This window comes from Cryptomeria japonica, chromosome 8 (assembly GCF_030272615.1).
Source record: "Cryptomeria japonica chromosome 8, Sugi_1.0, whole genome shotgun sequence".
Taxonomy (NCBI): Eukaryota; Viridiplantae; Streptophyta; class Pinopsida; order Cupressales; family Cupressaceae; genus Cryptomeria; species Cryptomeria japonica.
The window spans coordinates 699,428,210-699,449,005 of record NC_081412.1 but is presented as its reverse complement, the minus strand read 5'-3'; positions in this window follow the sequence as shown (position 1 = coordinate 699,449,005).

Genomic DNA, 20,796 nt, shown 5'->3' with positions numbered 1-20,796 from the left:
CTCATGAACAGTTTGTTGATGATTCGATCATTATGGGAGAAGCTACCATTAGGGAAGCGAGAAACATGAAGAGTGTTATGGATTCCTATGAAGCTACTTCTGGTCAAAAAATAAATTGGGATAAGAGCTCTTTGTTCTTCATCAATACTCCTTGTGGATAGACAAAGAAGGATGGAAAGAATCCTTAGATGCAAAATTATTGAGTTTCCTTCAACCTATTTGGGTCTCCCTCTATGCTTAAAGCCTTCGAAGAATTTCTGGATGAAGCTGGTTGATAGAGTCAATTCCAAACTGGCTGGATGGAAAGGAGCCCTCCTTAGCCAAGTGAGTAAGGTGGCGTTGCTTAAAGCTACCCTTCAAAATTTGCCTATCTATGCCCTTAGTCTGTTCAAAATCCCTAGAAAGTTTGCAGAGGCAATTGAAAGAATTCAAAAAAAATTCTTATGGTCAGGAGTGGAAGATAAAAATAGAATCCCCCTTATTGCATGGAATAATATTTGTACTCCTAAGGCTTTTGGGGGATTGGGGTTAAGGAGCATTATAACTATGAATAATGCCTTGTTAGCTAAACAAATTTGGAGAATGAAAGGGGAGGAAAGAGAATGGAATTTAATTTGGAAAAAGAAATACCTTTACGTGCAACCATCTGAGGAAGAATTTATGGAAAATTCTTTTTTTGTGGAAGGATCTGCAATTTGGAATGCAGTTCAAACTGTTGGGAAAAATGGTGTCTCAACCTTGCATTTATGCGAGGTTACTATTTATAGTAAGTTTTTATTTGAGCACGAAATGGTGCGAACCTCTCCCTGAAGCTTCTGGTTGGCTAGATAAGTATTCCGGTAAAGTTGCGTCGCAAGGTCACAGCTAGTTTTGAAGATATTAAAGTTTTCATCTTGGAGGGGTGCAATAAAATATTTAAACTTAATTTTGGGGACTTTAGAGGCTCCGAAATGCCCTGAAAAGTGGCCGTAACCGGCGAAGCAGGTTACGAGGTGATAGAGCACTTCGCGAGCTTTTCGGCGCTTCAAACGGTTCGTCAATCGGACACCCGGTTCTCAAGTTATGGCCTCCGGAAGTTTGTACTCCTGAAATAGGAAAAATAATTTGTATCGGATACATAAATGAGCTGTAAAAGGGAGCGACACGTGTTGATGTGTGCTTTAACATGTCATAGGGCATATAGAAGGGAAATAAGGTTGGCTAGACCTTATTGGGTGGTTTTAGCCCATGGTTTTGTAATACCGTTTGATGGTTTCTTGTATTGTATCTCCTATTTATGAGGTGTGTGAGATAGAGGTTGGGTGTAAGATTCTTATGGCTATTGAGTTGCCTCTGAATCTCTGATTAGTGGTACTCCTGCGAAGAGCTTGCTCTGCAAGTATTTTGTAATCTGTTTTTGATTGCTGAATAAAATATTGAGCTGCTTTTGGAGGGTGGGGTTTTTCTCCCGAAAGGGTTTTCCCCACGTAAATCATTGTGTTGTGGTATGAATGCTATTATATCTATTTCTATTTTCTGTAACTGTTGTAACAATCTGAAAAAGTTTTGCATTACCCTCCTCTCAAGGTTAGTGTAGGAAGTTGTTTCCGCTACTTTACTTCCTTACAAGTGGTATCAGAACTTGATCGCCTTTCGTTTCAATTGTGGGCAGTTGGGTTTTTTGAACTAATCCAGATTTGAGTGGGAGCTTGTGCAGAAGACACTTTTTGATCTTGTTGCAGGAATATTCAGATGGCGAGTTCGTCAGGGAGAATAGAGGTGGAGAAATTTAATGGAAGTAATTTTGAGATGTGGAAGCTAAAGATGGAAGATCTGCTAATAGATCGAGATCTTTGGGATGTTGTTGATGCGAATGTCCAAAGGCCCTCAGATCCTACTGCGGCAGCTCAGTATGATGTTATGGACCGAAAAGCCAAGGGTCTAATCAGACTGTGCCTGGCAGACTCTGTTCTAATCAATGTCCATGAAGAGAACTCTGCAAAGAAGCTATGGACTAAGCTTGGTGAGATGTATCAAGTGAAATCTTTATTAAATCAAATTTTCTTAAGAAAAAAATTGTATTCCTTGAAGATGGAAGAAGGTGGATGAATTGCAGACCACCTAGAAGCATTCAATATGATTGTGGCTCAATTAGTATCCGTCGGTGTTAAGATGGACGAGGAGGAGAAATGTCAGATCTTGCTTTGTTCTTTGCCTGATTCGTGGGATTCTCTTGTTATGGCTATCGGTAGTACTTCTGTTGTTTTGAAATCTGAAGACGTGGTGGGTGCCCTACTCGGTGAAGAGATGCGAAGGAAGGTATCCATCAGTTCAAAGGAAGCCCTAACCGTTCGTGGAAGACCTAAGGAGAAAGGCAAGAAGAATGAGAAGCATGGCAAGTCCAAATCCAAAGGGAGATCGAAATCTCCTGGAAAGTCCAAAGTCATTTGCTGGAATTGCGGTAAACCGGGTCACATCCGTAAGGACTGCAAAGAAGAAAAGAAGAAGAAAAAGAAAAAGTTCGATTCTGATTCTGAGTCCGACAAGGAAGATGGCGATGCATTTATTGCGGCTTTGGCGACTCGTGCAGGTAATGATGCCTGGCTAATTAACTCAGGTGCATCTTTTCATATGACTTCCAATAGAGATTGGTTTTCTGAATATGAATGATTTAATGGAGGTAAGGTGTACTTGGGTGATGATTCACATTTAGACATTGTTGGTCGAGGTAAAGTTAGAATCAGGTTTTCTGATGGTAGAATAAAAAGGATTAATGGTGTGTTGCATATCCCTGGATTAAAACGAAACCTGTTATCTGTGAGCAAACTAATAGATGCAGGTGTGCAGGTAGTCTTTTCTGAAACAGGATGTAAGATGATTAAGGGTGCTATGGTAGTTGCTAGAGGTGTCAGGTTTGGCACTTTGTATAAGCTTGAAGCATACACTGTTGAGTGTAATAGAACTTCTGTAAAAAGTAAATCTGTGGATACCTCACTGGAAGATTTGAAGGTTTCACCTTCAGCAGATGGAAATGGTTTTTGGGTACCTAAGGGTGCACTTTCATCTGAAGCAAAGTTACCTGCAAAGAAGACTATGTTATGGCACCAGAGACTTGGCCACATTGGAGAAAAGGGTCTAAGGACCTTGAAAAATAAAAACCTTGTTGAAGGTTTGAATGATTGTAATCTTGACTTTGATTTCTGTGAGCATTGCATTTATGGAAAACAAAACTGCGTTCAGTTTTACTCGAGTTCTCATAAAACTTGTGGTGTTTTGGACCTTATCCATTCTGATGTGTTTGGTCCAGTAGATGTCTCTTCGATTGGAAAATCCACATATTATGTTTCATTTATTGATGATTTTAGTAGAAGGACATGGGTATATTTTCTAAAGAGTAAATCTGAAGTTTTTAGTCGTTTTAAAAAATTTAAAGCAATGGTTAAGTTGCAGACTGGAAAGAAAATAAAATGTTTGAGAACTGATAATGGCGGTGAGTTTTGCTCTAATGATTTTGATAGATTCTGTAAAGACTGTGGAATTAACAGGCAGAAGACAACTCCGTATTCTCCACAGCAGAATGGAGTTGCAGAAAGAATGAACAGGACACTGATGGAGAAGGCTAGGAGTATGTTGAGTGGTGCTGGTCTCGAACAAAATTTTTGGGCTGAAGCTGTTGCCACTGCTTGCTACCTGATTAACAGGTCTCCTACATCAGCTCTTGTTGATAAAACGCCTATGGAAACATGGTCAGGTCACAAGCCTTCATTGAGACATCTTAGAGTTTTTGGTTGCGAGGCATATGCACATGTGCCAAAGGAGAAGCGAACAAAGTTGGAGAACAAGGCTGTGAAATGTATCTTCATCGGGTATAGTTATGGTGTGAAAGGATACAAGCTTTGGGACCCTGTTGCACAAAAGGTAATTCACAGTAGAAGTGTTATTTTTAGAGAAATTAAGTCTCCTTCTGTTACATTGCAGCCAGAACAGACTAAAAAAGAAGATGTGATTCAACTTCCTTCTACACCTGAAAGAGTTGAATCGAGACCCCTAGATAGGCAAGAATTTGAGGAGAGCTCGTCTAGCTCTGAATCTTCAGAAGAGGAGGAAGAACCTCCAACTCAGCTTGTTCGAAGGTCTACAAGACATAGACAACCACCTGAAAGGTATTCACCTGATGATTGGAGATGTATTTTTGCTCTGAATACTAGTGTGGATGAACCGAAATCTGTAGAAGAGGCATTAGGTATGAATGATGCAGAATCCTGGAAGATTGCTACGGAGGAAGAAATGGCAGCTTTGAAAAAGAATGATACATGGGATCTTGTACCATTGCTTGAAGGACGAAAACCTGTTGGTTGTAAATGGGTGTTCAAGAAAAAGATTGGTTCAGATGGAAACATTGAAAAGTATAAAGCAAGGTTAGTTGCAAAAGGCTACTCTCAGGTTGAGGGTGTTGATTACGGTGAGATATTTTCTCCTGTTGCAAAAATGACGTCCATTAGATTTTTGCTTTCTATTGCTACTGCTTATGATTTAGAGGTTGAGCAAATGGATGTGAAAACTGCTTTCCTTCATGGTGATTTGGAGGAAGATATTTATATGACACAGCCAGAGCACTATGTGGTGAAAGGCAAAATTAATTTGGTCTGTAAATTGAAGAAATCTTTGTATGGCCTCAAACAAAGTCCTAGGATGTGGTACCAGAAATTTGATACATATGTGTTGAGTTTGGGATTTGAACGTTCTAAATCAGATCACTGTGTTTATTATAAATCTGATGGTGATCTTTTCTTATTCATTGCATTGTATGTTGATGATATGTTATTCATTGGTAAAGGGAAAGGTATGATTTCAAAACTGAAGTCTCAGCTCGCTGCTAAATTTGAAATGAAAGATCTTGGTGCAGCAAAGCACATTCTTGAGATGGAAATTAGAAGAGATAGGGCAAACAGAAAGCTATGGCTAGGCCAGAGTAAGTATGTGAATTCAGTGTTACAGAGGTTCAACATGCAAAATTGTAGACCATTGAGTGTTCCTTTTACAGTTGGAACGAAACTATCTGTTTCAGATTGTCCTACATCCCCATTGGAGATGGAAGACATGAGTAGAGTGCCTTACCAAAGTGCGGTTGGAAGCTTGATGTATGCTATGGTCTGTACTAGACCAGACATTGCCCAAGCAGTGGGAGTACTTTCTAGATATATGTCTAATCCTGGTAGAGTTCATTGGGATGCAGTCAAAAGAGTCTTCAGATATTTGAAGGGTACTTCAGAGTATTCTTTGTGTTATCATGGTAATTCAGTTGGAGACATGACTTCCCTTGATATCCATGGTTATGTAGATTCAGATTGGGCAGGTGATATTGATAGCAGAAGATCCACTAGTGCTTATGTGTTTACTTTGTTTGGTGGTGCAATTAGTTGGATGAGTAAGCGACAGGTTGTGGTTGCTTTATCCACTACTGAAGTGGAGTATATGGCAGCTACTCATGCTTGTAAAGAGGTCATTTGGCTTAAGAGACTGTGTTCGGATATTGGAATAAAACAAGGTACAGTGACAGTTTACTGTGACAGCCAGAGTGCAATTAGCCTAGCTAAGAACCTGACATTTCATGCCCGGACCAAACATATTGATATTCAGTATCATTTTGTTAGAGATATGGTCGAAGATGGTAGGGTGAAGCTGGTTAAGGTGGAAACTTTGATGAATGTTGCAGATGCTTTAACTAAGGCTGTGAGCACAGAGAAGTTCAGATGGTGTTCAGAGTCTATGGGCCTTATGGCCCCTAGCAATTGATTCATTGTGTTGACATTCCCTTCCGCTCATACAAGGTGTTCGACAAGTGGGAGATTTGTTGGGAAAAATGGTGTCTCAACCTTGCATTTATGCGAGGTTACTATTTATAGTAAGTTTTTATTTGAGCACGAAATGGTGCGAACCTCTCCCTGAAGCTTCTGGTTGGCTAGATAAGCATTCCGGTAAAGTTGCGTCGCAAGGTCACAGCTAGTTTTGAAGATATTAAAGTTTTCATCTTGGACGGGTGCAATAAAATATTTAAACTTAATTTTGGGGACTTTAGAGGCTCCGAAACGCCCTGAAAAGTGGCCATAACTGGCGAAGTGGGTTACGAGGTGATAGAGCACTTCGCGAGCTTTCCGGTGCTTCAAACGGTTCGTCAATCGGACACCCGGTTCTCAAGTTATGGCCTCCGGAAGTTTGTACTCCTGAAATAGGAAAAATAATTTGTATCGGATACATAAATGAGCTGTAAAAGGGAGCGACACGTGTTGATGTGTGCTTTAACATGTCATAGGGCATATAGAAGGGAGATAAGTTCGGCTACACCTTATTGGGTGGTTTTAGCCCATGGTTTTGTAATACCGTTTGATGGTTTCTTGTATTGTATCTCCTATTTATGAGGTGTGTGAGATAGAGGTTGGGTGTAAGATTCTTATGGCTATTGAGTTGCCTCTGAATCTCTGATTAGTGGTACTCCTGCGAAGAGCTTGCTCTGCAAGTATTTTGTAATCTGTTTTTGATTGCTGAATAAAATATTGAGCTGTTTTTGGAGGGTGGGGTTTTTCTCCCGAAAGGGTTTTCCCCACGTAAATCATTGTGTTGTGGTATGAATGCTATTATATCTATTTCTATTTTCTGTAACTGTTGTAACAATCTGAAAAAGTTTTGCATTACCCTCCTCTCAAGGTTAGTGTAGGAAGTTGTTTCCGCTACTTTACTTCCTTACAAGTGGTATCAGAACTTGATCACCTTTCGTTTCAATTGTGGGCAGTTGGGTTTTTTGAACTAATCCAGATTTGAGTGGGAGCTTGTGCAGAAGACACTTTTTGATCTTGTTGCAGGAATATTCAGATGGCGAGTTCGTCAGGGAGAATAGAGGTGGAGAAATTTAATGGAAGTAATTTTGAGATGTGGAAGCTGAAGATGGAAGATCTGCTAATAGATCGAGATCTTTGGGATGCTGTTGATGCGAATGTCCAAAGGCCCTCAGATCCTACTGCGGCAGCTCAGTATGATGTTATGGACCGAAAAGCCAAGGGTCTAATCAGACTGTGCCTGGCAGACTCTGTTCTAATCAATGTCCATGAAGAGAACTCTGCAAAGAAGCTATGGACTAAGCTTGGTGAGATGTATCAAGTGAAATCTTTATTAAATCAAATTTTCTTAAGAAAAAAATTGTATTCCTTGAAGATGGAAGAAGGTGGACGAATTGCAGACCACCTAGAAGCATTCAATATGATTGTGGCTCAATTAGTATCCGTCGGTGTTAAGATGGACGAGGAGGAGAAATGTCAGATCTTGCTTTGTTCTTTGCCTGATTCGTGGGATTCTCTTGTTATGGCTATCGGTAGTACTTCTGTTGTTTTGAAATCTGAAGACGTGGTGGGTGCCCTACTCGGTGAAGAGATGCGAAGGAAGGTATCCATCAGTTCAAAGGAAGCCCTAACCATTCGTGGAAGACCTAAGGAGAAAGGCAAGAAGAATGAGAAGCACGGCAAGTCCAAATCCAAAGGGAGATCGAAATCTCCTGGAAAGTCCAAAGTCATTTGCTGGAATTGCGGTAAACCGGGTCACATCCGTAAGGACTGCAAAGAAGAAAAGAAGAAGAAAAAGAAAAAGTTCGATTCTGATTCTGAGTCCGACAAGGAAGATGGCGATGCATTTATTGCGGCTTTGGCGACTCGTGCAGGTAATGATGCCTGGCTAATTGACTCAGGTGCATCTTTTCATATGACTTCCAATAGAGATTGGTTTTCTGAATATGAATGATTTAATGGAGGTAAGGTGTACTTGGGTGATGATTCACATTTAGACATTGTTGGTCGAGGTAAAGTTAGAATCAGGTTTTCTGATGGTAGAATAAAAAGGATTAATAGTGTGTTGCATATCCCTGGATTAAAAAGAAACCTGTTATCTGTGAGAAAACTAATAGATGCAGGTGTGCAGGTAGTCTTTTCTAAAACAGGATGTAAGATGATTAAGGGTGCTATGGTAGTTGCTAGAGGTGTCAGGTTTGGCACTTTGTATAAGCTTGAAGCATACACTGTTGAGTGTAATAGCACTTCTGTAAAAAGTAAATCTGTGGATACCTCACTGGAAGATTTGAAGGTTTCACCTTCAGCAGATGGAAATGGTTTTTGGGTACCTAAGGGTGCACTTTCATCTGAAGCAAAGTTACCTGCAGAGAAGACTATGTTATGGCACCAGAGACTTGGCCACATTGGAGAAAAGGGTCTAAGGACCTTGAAAAATAAAAACCTTGTTGAAGGTTTGAATGATTGTAATCTTGACTTTGATTTCTGTGAGCATTGCATTTATGGAAAACAAAACCGCGTTCAGTTTTACTCGAGTTCTCATAAAACTTGTGGTGTTTTGGACCTTATCCATTCTGATGTGTTTGGTCCAGTAGATGTCTCTTCGATTGGAAAATCCACATATTATGTTTCATTTATTGATGATTTTAGTAGAAGGACATGGGTATATTTTCTAAAGAGTAAATCTGAAGTTTTTAGTCGTTTTAAAGAATTTAAAGCAATGGTTAAGTTGCAGACTGGAAAGAAAATAAAATGTTTGAGAACTGATAATGGCGGTGAGTTTTGCTCTAATGATTTTGATAGATTCTGTAAAGACTGTGGAATTAACAGGCAGAAGACAACTCTGTATTCTCCACAGCAGAATGGAGTTACAGAAAGAATGAACAGGACACTGATGGAGAAGGCTAGGAGTATGTTGAGTGGTGCTGGTCTCGAACAAAAGTTTTGGGCTGAAGCTGTTGCCACTGCTTGCTACCTGATTAACAGGTCTCCTACATCAGCTCTTGTTGATAAAACGTCTATGGAAGCATGGTCAGGTCACAAGCCTTCATTGAGACATCTTAGAGTTTTTGGTTGCGAGGCATATGCACATGTGCCAAAGGAGAAGCGAACAAAGTTGGAGAACAAGGCTGTGAAATGTATCTTCATCGGGTATAGTTATGGTGTGAAAGGATACAAGCTTTGGGACCCTGTTGCACAAAAGGTAATTCACAGTAGAAGTGTTATTTTTAGAGAAATTAAGTCTCCTTCTGTTACATTGCAGCCAGAACAGACTAAAAAAGAAGATGTGATTCAACTTCCTTCTACACCTGAAAGAGTTGAATCGAGACCCCTAGATAGGCAAGAATTTGAGGAGAGCTCGTCTAGCTCTGAATCTTCAAAAGAGGAGGAAGAACCTCCAACTCAGCTTGTTCAAAGGTCTACAAGACATAGACAACCACCTGAAAGGTATTTACCTGATGATTGGAGATGTATTTTTGCTCTGAATACTAGTGTGGATGAACCGAAATCTGTAGAAGAGGCATTAGGTATGAATGATGCAGAATCCTGGAAGATATCTATGGAGGAAGAAATGGCAGCTTTGAAAAAGAATGATACATGGGATCTTGTACCATTGCCTGAAGGACGAAAACCTGTTGGTTGTAAATGGGTGTTCAAGAAAAAGATTGGTTCAGATGGAAACATTGAAAAGTATAAAGCAAGGTTAGTTGCAAAAGGCTACTCTCAGGTTGAGGGTGTTGATTACGGTGAGATATTTTCTCCTGTTGCAAAAATGACGTCCATTAGATTTTTGCTTTCTATTGCTACTGCTTATGATTTAGAGGTTGAGCAAATGGATGTGAAAACTGCTTTCCTTCATGGTGATTTGGAGGAAGATATTTATATGACACAGCCAGAGCACTATGTGGTGAAAGGCAAAAGTAATTTGGTCTGTAAATTGAAGAAATCTTTGTATGGCCTCAAACAAAGTCTTAGGATGTGGTACCAGAAATTTGATACATATGTGTTGAGTTTGGGATTTGAACGTTCTAAATCAGATCACTGTGTTTATTATAAATCTGATGGTGATCTTTTCTTATTCATTGCATTGTATGTTGATGATATGTTATTCATTGGTAAAGGGAAAGGTATGATTTCAAAACTGAAGTCTCAGCTCGCTGCTAAATTTGAAATGAAAGATCTTGGTGCAGCAAAGCACATTCTTGAGATGGAAATTAGAAGAGATAGGGCAAACAGAAAGCTATGGCTAGGCTAGAGTAAGTATGTGAATTCAGTGTTACAGAGGTTCAACATGCAAAATTGTAGACCATTGAGTGTTCCTTTTACAGTTGGAACGAAACTATCTGTTTCAGATTGTCCTACATCCCCATTGGAGATGGAAGACATGAGTAGAGTGCCTTACCAAAGTGCGGTTGGAAGCTTGATGTATGCTATGGTCTGTACTAGACCAGACATTGCCCAAGCAGTGGGAGTACTTTCTAGATATATGTCTAATCCTGGTAGAGTTCATTGGGATGCAGTCAAAAGAGTCTTCAGATATTTGAAGGGTACTTCAGAGTATTCTTTGTGTTATCATGGTAATTCAGTTGGAGACATGACTTCCCTTGATATCCATGGTTATGTGGATTCAGATTGGGCAGGTGATATTGATAGCAGAAGATCCACCAGTGCTTATGTGTTTACTTTGTTTGGTGGTGCAATTAGTTGGATGAGTAAGCGACAGGTTGTGGTTGCTTTATCCACTACTGAAGCGGAGTATATGGCAGCTACTCATGCTTGTAAAGAGGCCATTTGGCTTAAGAGACTGTGTTCGGATATTGGAATAAAACAAGGTACAGTGACAGTTTACTGTGACAGTCAGAGTGCAATTAGCCTAGCTAAGAACCCGACATTTCATGCCCGGACCAAACATATTGATATTCAGTATCATTTTGTTAGAGATATGGTCGAAGATGGTAGGGTGAAGCTGGTTAAGGTGGAAACTTTGATGAATGTTGCAGATGCTTTAACTAAGGCTGTGAGCACAGAGAAGTTCAGATGGTGTTCAGAGTCTATGGGCCTTATGGCCTCTAGCAATTGATTCATTGTGTTGACATTCCCTTCCGCTCATGCAAGGTGTTCGACAAGTGGGAGATTTGTTGGGAAAAATGGTGTCTCAACCTTGCATTTATGCGAGGTTACTATTTATAGTAAGTTTTTATTTGAGCACGAAATGGTGCGAAACTCTCCCTGAAGCTTCTGGTTGGCTAGATAAGCATTCCGGTAAAGTTGCGTCGCAAGGTCACAGCTAGTTTTGAAGATATTAAAGTTTTCATCTTGGAGGGGTGCAATAAAATATTTAAACTTAATTTTGGGGACTTTAGAGGCTCCGAAATGCCCTGAAAAGTGGCCGTAACTAGAAAAGCGGGTTACGAGGTGATAGAGCACTTCGCGAGCTTTCCGGCGCTTCAAACGGTTCGTCAATCGGACACCCGGTTCTCAAGTTATGGCCTCCGGAAGTTTGTACTCCTGAAATAGGAAAAATAATTTGTATCGGATACATAAATGAGCTATAAAAGGGAGCGACACGTGTTGATGTGTGCTTTAACATGTCATAGGGCATATAGAAGGGAAATAAGGTTGGCTACACCTTATTGGGTGGTTTTAGCCCATGGTTTTGTAATACCGTTTGATGGTTTCTTGTATTGTATCTCCTATTTATGAGGTGTGTGAGATAGAGGTTGGGTGTAAGATTCTTATGGCTATTGAGTTGCCTCTGAATCTCTGATTAGTGGTACTCCTGCGAAGAGCTTGCTCTGCAAGTATTTTGTAATCTGTTTTTGATTGCTGAATAAAATATTGAGCTGCTTTTGGAGGGTGGGGTTTTTCTCCCGAAAGGGTTTTCCCCACGTAAATCATTGTGTTGTGGTATGAATGCTATTATATCTATTTCTATTTTCTGTAACTGTTGTAACAATCTGAAAAAGTTTTGCATTACCCTCCTCTCAAGGTTAGTGTAGGAAGTTGTTTCCGCTACTTTACTTCCTTACAGAAACGGCTAAAGCTTGGGCAGCAGATGGAAGAAAGTGGAAATTGGGGAATGGGAGAATTATTAAATTTTGGGAGGATAGATAGCTTATGGATAAACCACTAGAGGAAATCCGCATTCTTAAGGAATGGAAAGACTGGTTCAAAAGTAGGTTTGGAGTCTTTGTTAGAGACTATTGAAGAAATGGGAAGTGGATTGAGTTCAGCCAGCTTTGTCCGGGATTAAAATTTCTAGAGATTTTGCTTTCTTCTAAAAGTTTTATGGACAATTATGAGGATTGTTTGATTTGGAGGGAAACTTCGAATGGGAAATATTCTTTGTCTTCAGCAGTGTCTATCTACAACGAAGTTTCGAAAGAGATCCCTTTGTGGGCTAAAGTGTGGATAAAGAAGTTGACGACCAAAATTAACATCTTCTTTTGGATTTTTATCCAAAATAAGGTGTTGACTCTTGATAATCTTCATAAGCATGGATTTGTTTTTTGCTAATAGGTGTTCTCTTTGCTACAGGGAGGAGGAGTCTTCTTATCATATCCTCTACCAGTGTATTTTCAGTCAGGAAATCTGGAATATTATTTTTTGTAGGTGGAAGTTGAGCTGGGTTTTCCCGAACTCTCTGGAAGAGTTTTGGCAGCAATGGTATTGCCCTTGTTCCAATTCTAAGAATGTTGAGCTTTGGAAACTTACTCTCCCTAATGTCATATGGAACATCTGGAAGGAGCGCAACAACAGGATTTTTAGGGATAAAAGTGCGAACCCTAAAGCGATGGTGGATAAAATCTATAGAGGGATCTTTGAATGGTTAAATCGAACTGATAATGGTTTAGCTGCTAAAGAAGACTTTAATGAAAGATGGAACCTCTCCAATAATAGAATCAGTAAGGATAAGGGTAGGGATGGTCTTGTCTGGTGCTTTCCTTCTCAGGGATGGATTAAGGCCAACTTTGATGGGGCTTCTAAGGGGAACCTGGGGAAAGCTAGTTATGGGGGCATTGTCAGGAATTTTGCTGGAAGTTACCTTGTGGTTGTTGCTTGCCCTTTGGGTAACCAAACTAGTCATTATGTTGAAGCCTCGGGGGCTTTGAATACTTTGATTATAGCTAAAAATCTTAATCATGATAATCTATGGTTGGAGGGAGACTCAATTAACATTATTAAATGCCTTAAGGGATAAATTGAGCCTTCGTGAACTATAGAAAATATTATTTTTAAAGCTAGAGAAATTATTTATAGCTTTAAATATATTATCATTGAACATGCCTTCAGAGAAAAAAATGTTGTAGTGGATGGTCTAGCGAACCTTGGTGTAATTTCTGAAGTACAAAGTATATGGAATGGGGAAGTTAATATTGATTTTAATATTAAAGAACTCGTTAGAAAGGACAGATTTATGGGGAAAGATGGATCACACGATTAATCATGAAAGTTTTAATGAGCAATCTTCAAATCTTTAGAAAGGTGATGATGACACGTTAGAAGGGTAGAGTCCTAATCAAGATTATTAATTTTTCATACACTTTGTGGATATGCATTTTCAAAAAATCGAGTGTCATTTGGAAGAAAGCTTTGAAGTTGCAGAAGAAGAGAAATTGTAATACGAAATCTAAAATGGGGGGGATCTAAGAAGAGAGGAACCTAATAATATTTCCAGATGGTAGGAGATGCCTAAGGTTTGGACAAAGGTGGAGAAAGGATTTATGACAAATTTCATGGAAAATTTGGTCAACTATGATAAAGGCAGAGTTAACCTAGCGGTCACCAAAGTTACTGAAAACTGGATTAATTGCTCCTTCAAAATTCTTGGTGTTAGTTTTAAGCTGGATGCAGACCTCATTGTGATGGTCACAAGTATGCCCCATTCTGGTCTTAACTTCTTTAGAGACCTGAAAGTGTCTAATAATGCAGTTAAGCTTTTTCTACTTAAAGAGAAGGAGAGAGCGAAACTAGGAAAAGCCACAGGGGGGGTATTATGATGCTTCCAATATTAAGAAAATCTGGGGTTGTGTGCTTAATGCAATTATGGAATATATTACTGTGGAGGGTTGTTTTACCAGGGTCCACACATACCATTTTGTACTTTTAAATCATTTTAGACATGAGAAGAGAATTTCTCTGCCCTATTACCTCTTTAGGTCTCTGTCACAGTCTCTGAATAAGCATAGCAAGAACCCTTCTTTGTTTGTGCTTCATTGTGGCCTTATTTTGCTCATTTATGAGCATTGCAAGATTTTGACTATCCAAGAAAACAAGAGATTGTCGGTGTTGCCGGGGAAAGGAAAGAGGAAGATGGAGGAAGGTGGGCCTAGCAAGGATGAGTTGACATAGAGCAAAAAGGGCAAAAAAGCCACTGTGGAGAAAATTCAAGAGGACAAGGGTAATCAAAAGGATATGGAGATTGATTCAGAGGACATTGGAAAAGATGGAAGCGAGATGGAGACCGATGAGTCTGAAGGAGAGGAGAGCTGGAAAGAAGAGGAAGTGGGGGAAGAGGAAGGAGGAGCTGAGGATGTTTCTTATCAGAATAGTCCTACCCACAGTGTGAGTATAGGTAATGTTAACAGCCAATTAATGGAGGAGTAGGACAATAATATTAATGAGGAAAGGGAAATGGAAATTGAGCAGGGATCAGGATAAAGCTGGAGAGGGGATGATTTTGGATAAACTCAAAAACCAGTCTGAGGCTCGAATGGGTTTTTACAGGTGGGTTTATGAAGGAATCAAGAATCTGGAAAAAATTGGTAAGCAGCAGGAAGAGAAAGGAAAGAAAGCTTAAATGAACCAGGAGCAATGGAAAGGGGGTATGGAGGAAAAAGTGGATAAGCTGGAAGCTCATATTAGTAAACTGGAGGAAGGAAAAACAGCTATCAAAAACTTTTTGGTAATGATTTCGGATATCCTTACTTCTGTGACTAAGAATTTAGAGGAAATTACCAAGTTCCTTGATGACTCCAACACCTCCAAACCTGTTGTGGACCTAGATATTGATGAGGATGCTATTGAGGCAGGGACAGTGGAAAGTGCTCCTAGTGGTGTGGCAAAAAGAACAAGGGCGAGCATGAAAAAAGTTGTTGTGGCCTCTTCCAAGGATATCCCTAAGCTTAGAGATAATATTAAAGATTTACAAGGGATTAGCGGAAATTTGGCTAATGCCCTAAAAAACATTAAGTAATTTGTCTTTTATCTTTTTTTCTATTTTGGTTGGATGTTGTTGGTTTTGTTGGGCTTTTATGCTAATTTTTGCCCAGAACTGTGTTAATTTATTGGCAGTATGTCTTTTCATGTTTCTTAATGCTATTATCTTTTAAGAATCTTTTGTAAAGGGTTTCGGGATCCCTTCAAAACCTGTTTTTCCCGTAATAAAAAACTAACCTTAGTCATAATTACTTATTAAAAGTATAGCTTTTTGTTTAAGCGTAATATATCATAGATAGATATATGTAATTTGCATGTTGTATAATACACTAATAAAGTGACCAAATTAAATAATGTTGTAGTTTTAAAATTTTTGTTAATGTTTGTCAACTTTAAATTGTGACACAAAATATGTTTATAATTTAATTATTTATTTCAATTTAAAGGTACTAACTTCTTAACCTTACTAAACATGAAAGTGACAACAATTTTATACCACGACTTCCTCTCTTGCACTAAATAGGGTAAGCTATCTATCGCATGACATATCTATATACCTAGACTTATTCTTCAAGGAATTATATATTTCCCCTATCTATATATCCAATAAAGAGAATCAAATACTTTGTAATTTTCACACACAAATTTACAACTCATATCACAAACTATTCTATTAAACTAATATTAATAACATTTCATTTTCAATGGGTTTATTTTATCATTGATGAATACAAACATAAGACATAACATTCTATTTAAATTTTTCTTTTTCATGAATTCATATAATACTAATTATAATATAAACTTGTTTCCAAACTCATAACATACTATTTTACAAATGTCAAAGTATGTCAGTTTATACAAAACAATCTTCATACACCCATTGTTCTTTCATAATATATCACCATAGATATGAGCATATAAATGGAACATACTTATACCATGTGGAATTAACTCTATACTATATATATTGTCAAATATTTACTATATAATAAAATTATAATTGGGATCAGTTTTGGAAACAACACGTCTCTTCATGTGTCTAAAATGAGAACACTTCTCTTCATCTATCTAAAACCAGAATCCATATTCTTGTATTTTGTGGATTCATTTATTAGTAGTTAAAGTAGATTCCTACTTTATAATGAAATTGATAGGGTATCTTGAAATTGATAGGGTATCTTGTTTTAGTTATAGGAATTTAATAAATCTTGTGATGGATTTAACTTATTATGGATCTATAATTGATTTGAGGTCTAAAGTCCTTAAAATATCCCTTCTTCTAAATGTTTGAACTAAAAAAAGTTTATACCATTAGTAGGCTCTACTTTTTTATTTTGTTTTCTAAGTTTAAAGACCATGCACCCATATTAATATTGTATGTAGTTGCTTTCCTAGTCACGTGATGTATTTCAAAAGATTTATTTTGAATTTGTGATGTTCTAGTAGTGAGAGCAATGAAATATGATTATATAGGATTGATTCACAAACTTATTACTACTATGTGGAACCACCTATTGGTAACCATTGAGGTCATACTTAGTCATGAGTGATTATCCAATCTTTTTGTTGGCAATTGACACTCATTTGATTGGTTTCAATATGTTGTCATTGATGGCAACATGTTTCGGCTTTCATTTCTTTGGTTTGATTGTTTACCAGCAAACACTTCACTAGCATCGGCACCGGCACCGACAGGTATCTTTACCCGTAGGAGGAATTCTATGGGTACCGACATTGCAGGCCGACATGACTTACAACAGGATATGGGTATTGGAGGCCGACATCATTGGGAGCTCCGACAATTGGTAATTCATTTTGATGTTTATGTATATATGTAAATGAGTCGACATGTATATTCACTTTGTAATTATCTATGTAAGTCAACATAAGGCATGAAGGATTGTAAGGGTATATAGGTCAGTTGATTAGATCATTTTTAATATAGGATAATGTGACGATGTTTTGTAATGCGAAGATCATGTATATGAGGACATTTATGTAAGAGGTTATTCTAGTAAGGGTTTAGGGTTTTAGAACCAAAATAGTCATAGCTTGAACTGGAACTATATTAGACATAACAGATGCATTTAATGAGTTCAGTTTTGTGTTTTCTTATTCAGAGTAACTGCAGTTAGTGAGACTCCTTTGTGATGAGCAGTGTGCTCTAGGCTGTAAGTTGTCCTGCATGTGTAGGCCCCCATATTTTGTAATATCTTTTCATATGGCCAGTGGATTGATATTTTGGGTCACAAATCCCACCGTGATTTTTCCTCTTTGAGGTTTTCCTCGTATAATTCTTTGTGTTATGGTATTCATTTGTGTGATTGGCTTATTGATTGCTTTACTTCTTTCAATTATATATGTACCGGTTTACCGGTTGGTGAATGCATGTTTTAATAAGGTTAAAATTGATCATTATGGTAGAACACTGATTCACCCCCCCCTCTCAATGTTCTTGGATTCCAACACCTTTCACTAATAAGAAATCAATGGAATTTCGAGAAAGTCATTTTGTTTTCAACAATGTATAAGTACAAATATTATCTAGCCAATGAACTAGACTATTGTGTGAATATTGGGTTGAATATTAGGGTAAATAAAACCACAAGATTAAGGATATTGTTATTAGCAAGTGTACATCTTTATATGATGATTTAATGAATATAGTTTTGCCACCATTTGGGCATGATTCAATAATTTCTCATGCTGAAAGAAAAATTATAATTTTTCTCATGAGTCTTCTAAAGTATCAAATAACCTTTATGTGACCTTGTTAGATTTCAACATAAACCTCCATTTGATGACAAAGTGGGGGACATGTTATCTAATCATATAATGAAAGAACCATTGTATGTAAATCTAGAACCATTCATATAAGATTTATGTATCTTATGTCACATGCATGACCTTGAAAATATCATGAACAATACAAGTACTCAAGATGAATGTCAAATATAATTGTTAAAGGAGAATGTTGTTTGCCCTCACCTAAACTACATTAGACCCCTAAATATTCTTGGATAGCTTAATGCCCAACTCCTCAATGATCTAGACCCATGGATACCTTTTTCTCTTACTACTATATTCACTTTGGTTTTTGATAGCTGATAACCATCCATCTTTGCTATAACATTAGCATACCTCATTCTTTCCTAACCATGTATATGCCATGCTATATGTTTTTCAATTCTATTTTAATATTATTTACTTTTATAATCAAACAATGAATAGTAATTCTATGTCTTACCCATATTAAAGACATAAATATTTGTCCTATTTTTGTCAAAACTATCTTTTGACAATTATATTTAATGATATTTAAGAATGGACATATTTTCATTTATTTAGCATGCAACTTTACCAAAAATGTAGTCATTTCAAACCTTAATCATTTTTTTAATTGTAGTTTTCTATTTCAGCATAATTATGTTGAGGCATTATATAATTATATTAGGGATAAGTTGCACAAGGCATAACAAATTATTTTGCTCTTGTAGGGTTTCTTGTTTTTTTTTTGCATATTATTGTTTGTTTGTGTTGGTCTTGTGTCATACCACATTAACTATGGGATTTTTATCATTTTTATGAAAATGGTCAACTTCGTACCAATAGTTAATTATAATGTTGATGTTTGGTATTTGGCATGAATGGCTCCACCAAACAAGCATCCCCAAAAATTCGTTTCAAAGTTTTTAATGAGGTATGCCTTCTAATAACCCCACGAATGTAGTTTTACCCATTCTAGAATTTGCTTTTGCATATAAATTGTTAGAGTGGCATACTCTTATAGGTTATTTTTTTGGGAGGGTCCCCCCTAAAATCATGCTTTAGGATTGGGTCGCTAAGGCACAAACCCCTCATGGGATTCATCTTGATGGTGTCCAAAACCTTACCAAAGGCTTTTTCCTTTTTTTTCTTTCATTGAGGTCAACCATCTTTAAATCATTTTTTATAATGGTTCATGGTATGTCAAGTCACCTTCAGTTGTGTTTATGTAATACCCGCCAAAATACCCTAGAGAAAATAACTAATCTAACTAACAAATAGAGATAAAAAAAGAAATTAAACATTCAATAATGCCACACATAATGCTACAAGTACTCATATGCATTAGTCATAATATTACATGAATGCATAAGAATTTTAAACATAATTATATACTTAACAACATAATATGCAAGCGAAAAATAACAATACAACAACTATCTATCCCTAGGGTACCTCAATGCCATTACTTAACTAACAATAGCACATAAGCACATCTGTAATCATGATACCATTCAAATCCATCACATTTAGTTCCTAATCAATTACTTTCTTCCTAACATGAGTATTATGATCTATCAATGCAAATCCTACATATTCTCATTAACTCTTGAATTCATTTTAAAAGCACCAATCAAATGTTCCTAATTCCCTCTAACCATTTAACATGATAATACCATCTTCCATATGAAGTAACAATGTAAATCTAGCTCATTCCATTAAGAATAACCATACAACCTATAAGCTACTCATTTATTTTCCTATTATAAAGGTAACCAACATTAAGGAAATGCATCTTTCAATTTAGTACATTCACTCATAAGCATACATGAATAACTTATCATTCCCACTACTATCCATAGATATACACAAGATAATCCAACCATGTTACTCGATCATTTGATTTCCCTTTCAATCTGGAATTACATACATAATTAACATTCAATTATAGCATCACAATCTGCTACAACTCATCATGATCTCAATCTACTACAAGTCCTATTATATATGACCACAAGATACTAATTACATAATTTACTTTACAATTACATCTATCTCATGATATAAATCACATGATTCAATATCAATTGCATAGATTATGATCCAAAGGTCCATGCACATGAAGAGAAGATATAAATCCACGTCCATGCATGCTAGCAACCAATGAAGAACATCCCAATGGAAGAAGGCATCAAACCACCCGACCATGTGGAACCAATAAGGAACCACCCCCCATGCTAGGAGATGACACAAGGTTCCAACTAACACTCTAGACCTAGGCTGACACCTAACATCCAAGGAAAATAACTCACAATTTGATGCAGGAGCATCCTCGGTCTATGAGAAATCTTGCATCAACCAAAAATATTTCCTTTCAGTTTAGTTCAGTGTGCAGTTTCCTATGTTCTTACCAGTCGGTACCGGTAGTTGCTTTTGTTTCATTGCAGATCCTATTTGCAGTTTCTAGGCTGGTCCATGTGCTTAATTCTTGAGTTTCAATCCATTTGGATTCTTTTCCGATCATTTATCGCTCCTGGTTGACTGTTTCTGGGTTTCGGGATAGTTCTTGTGTTTACCGATTAGCTTTCCTCCATTTTCGGAGTTGTTTCTTGGCATGTGGATCTATTTTTGGGTCTTGTCTGATGTTCTTTGGTGTGTGGCCGACCTTCCTGCTGAACCGCACTTCTTGGTTGTTATTTTCGAGAAGGATTTCTTTAATTCTTAGGGCCGACCTAGTTACATGTTTTATTTTTCTGCATTGGTAAATGTAATATTATGAGGCCGGCACGGATATGTTTTGGAGGGTATTTATATGGTATTATGTAATCATTTGTAGAGGAAGAGGAAGTAGAATTGAGAATAAGGATTGAGATTCGCATTTAGTGATCCGGTTGATTCTTAGAGTCCCAGTTGGATTGTATCTTCCTTGAAGCCTGCATATAACTAGTTAACTACCAAATGTTCTATGATGATTATAAGATGATAACCAATTGGTTGTCGGAAGTTCTAAGGCAATAATATGGTATTTTTATGTAATATTGGTATGTTTTCTTGT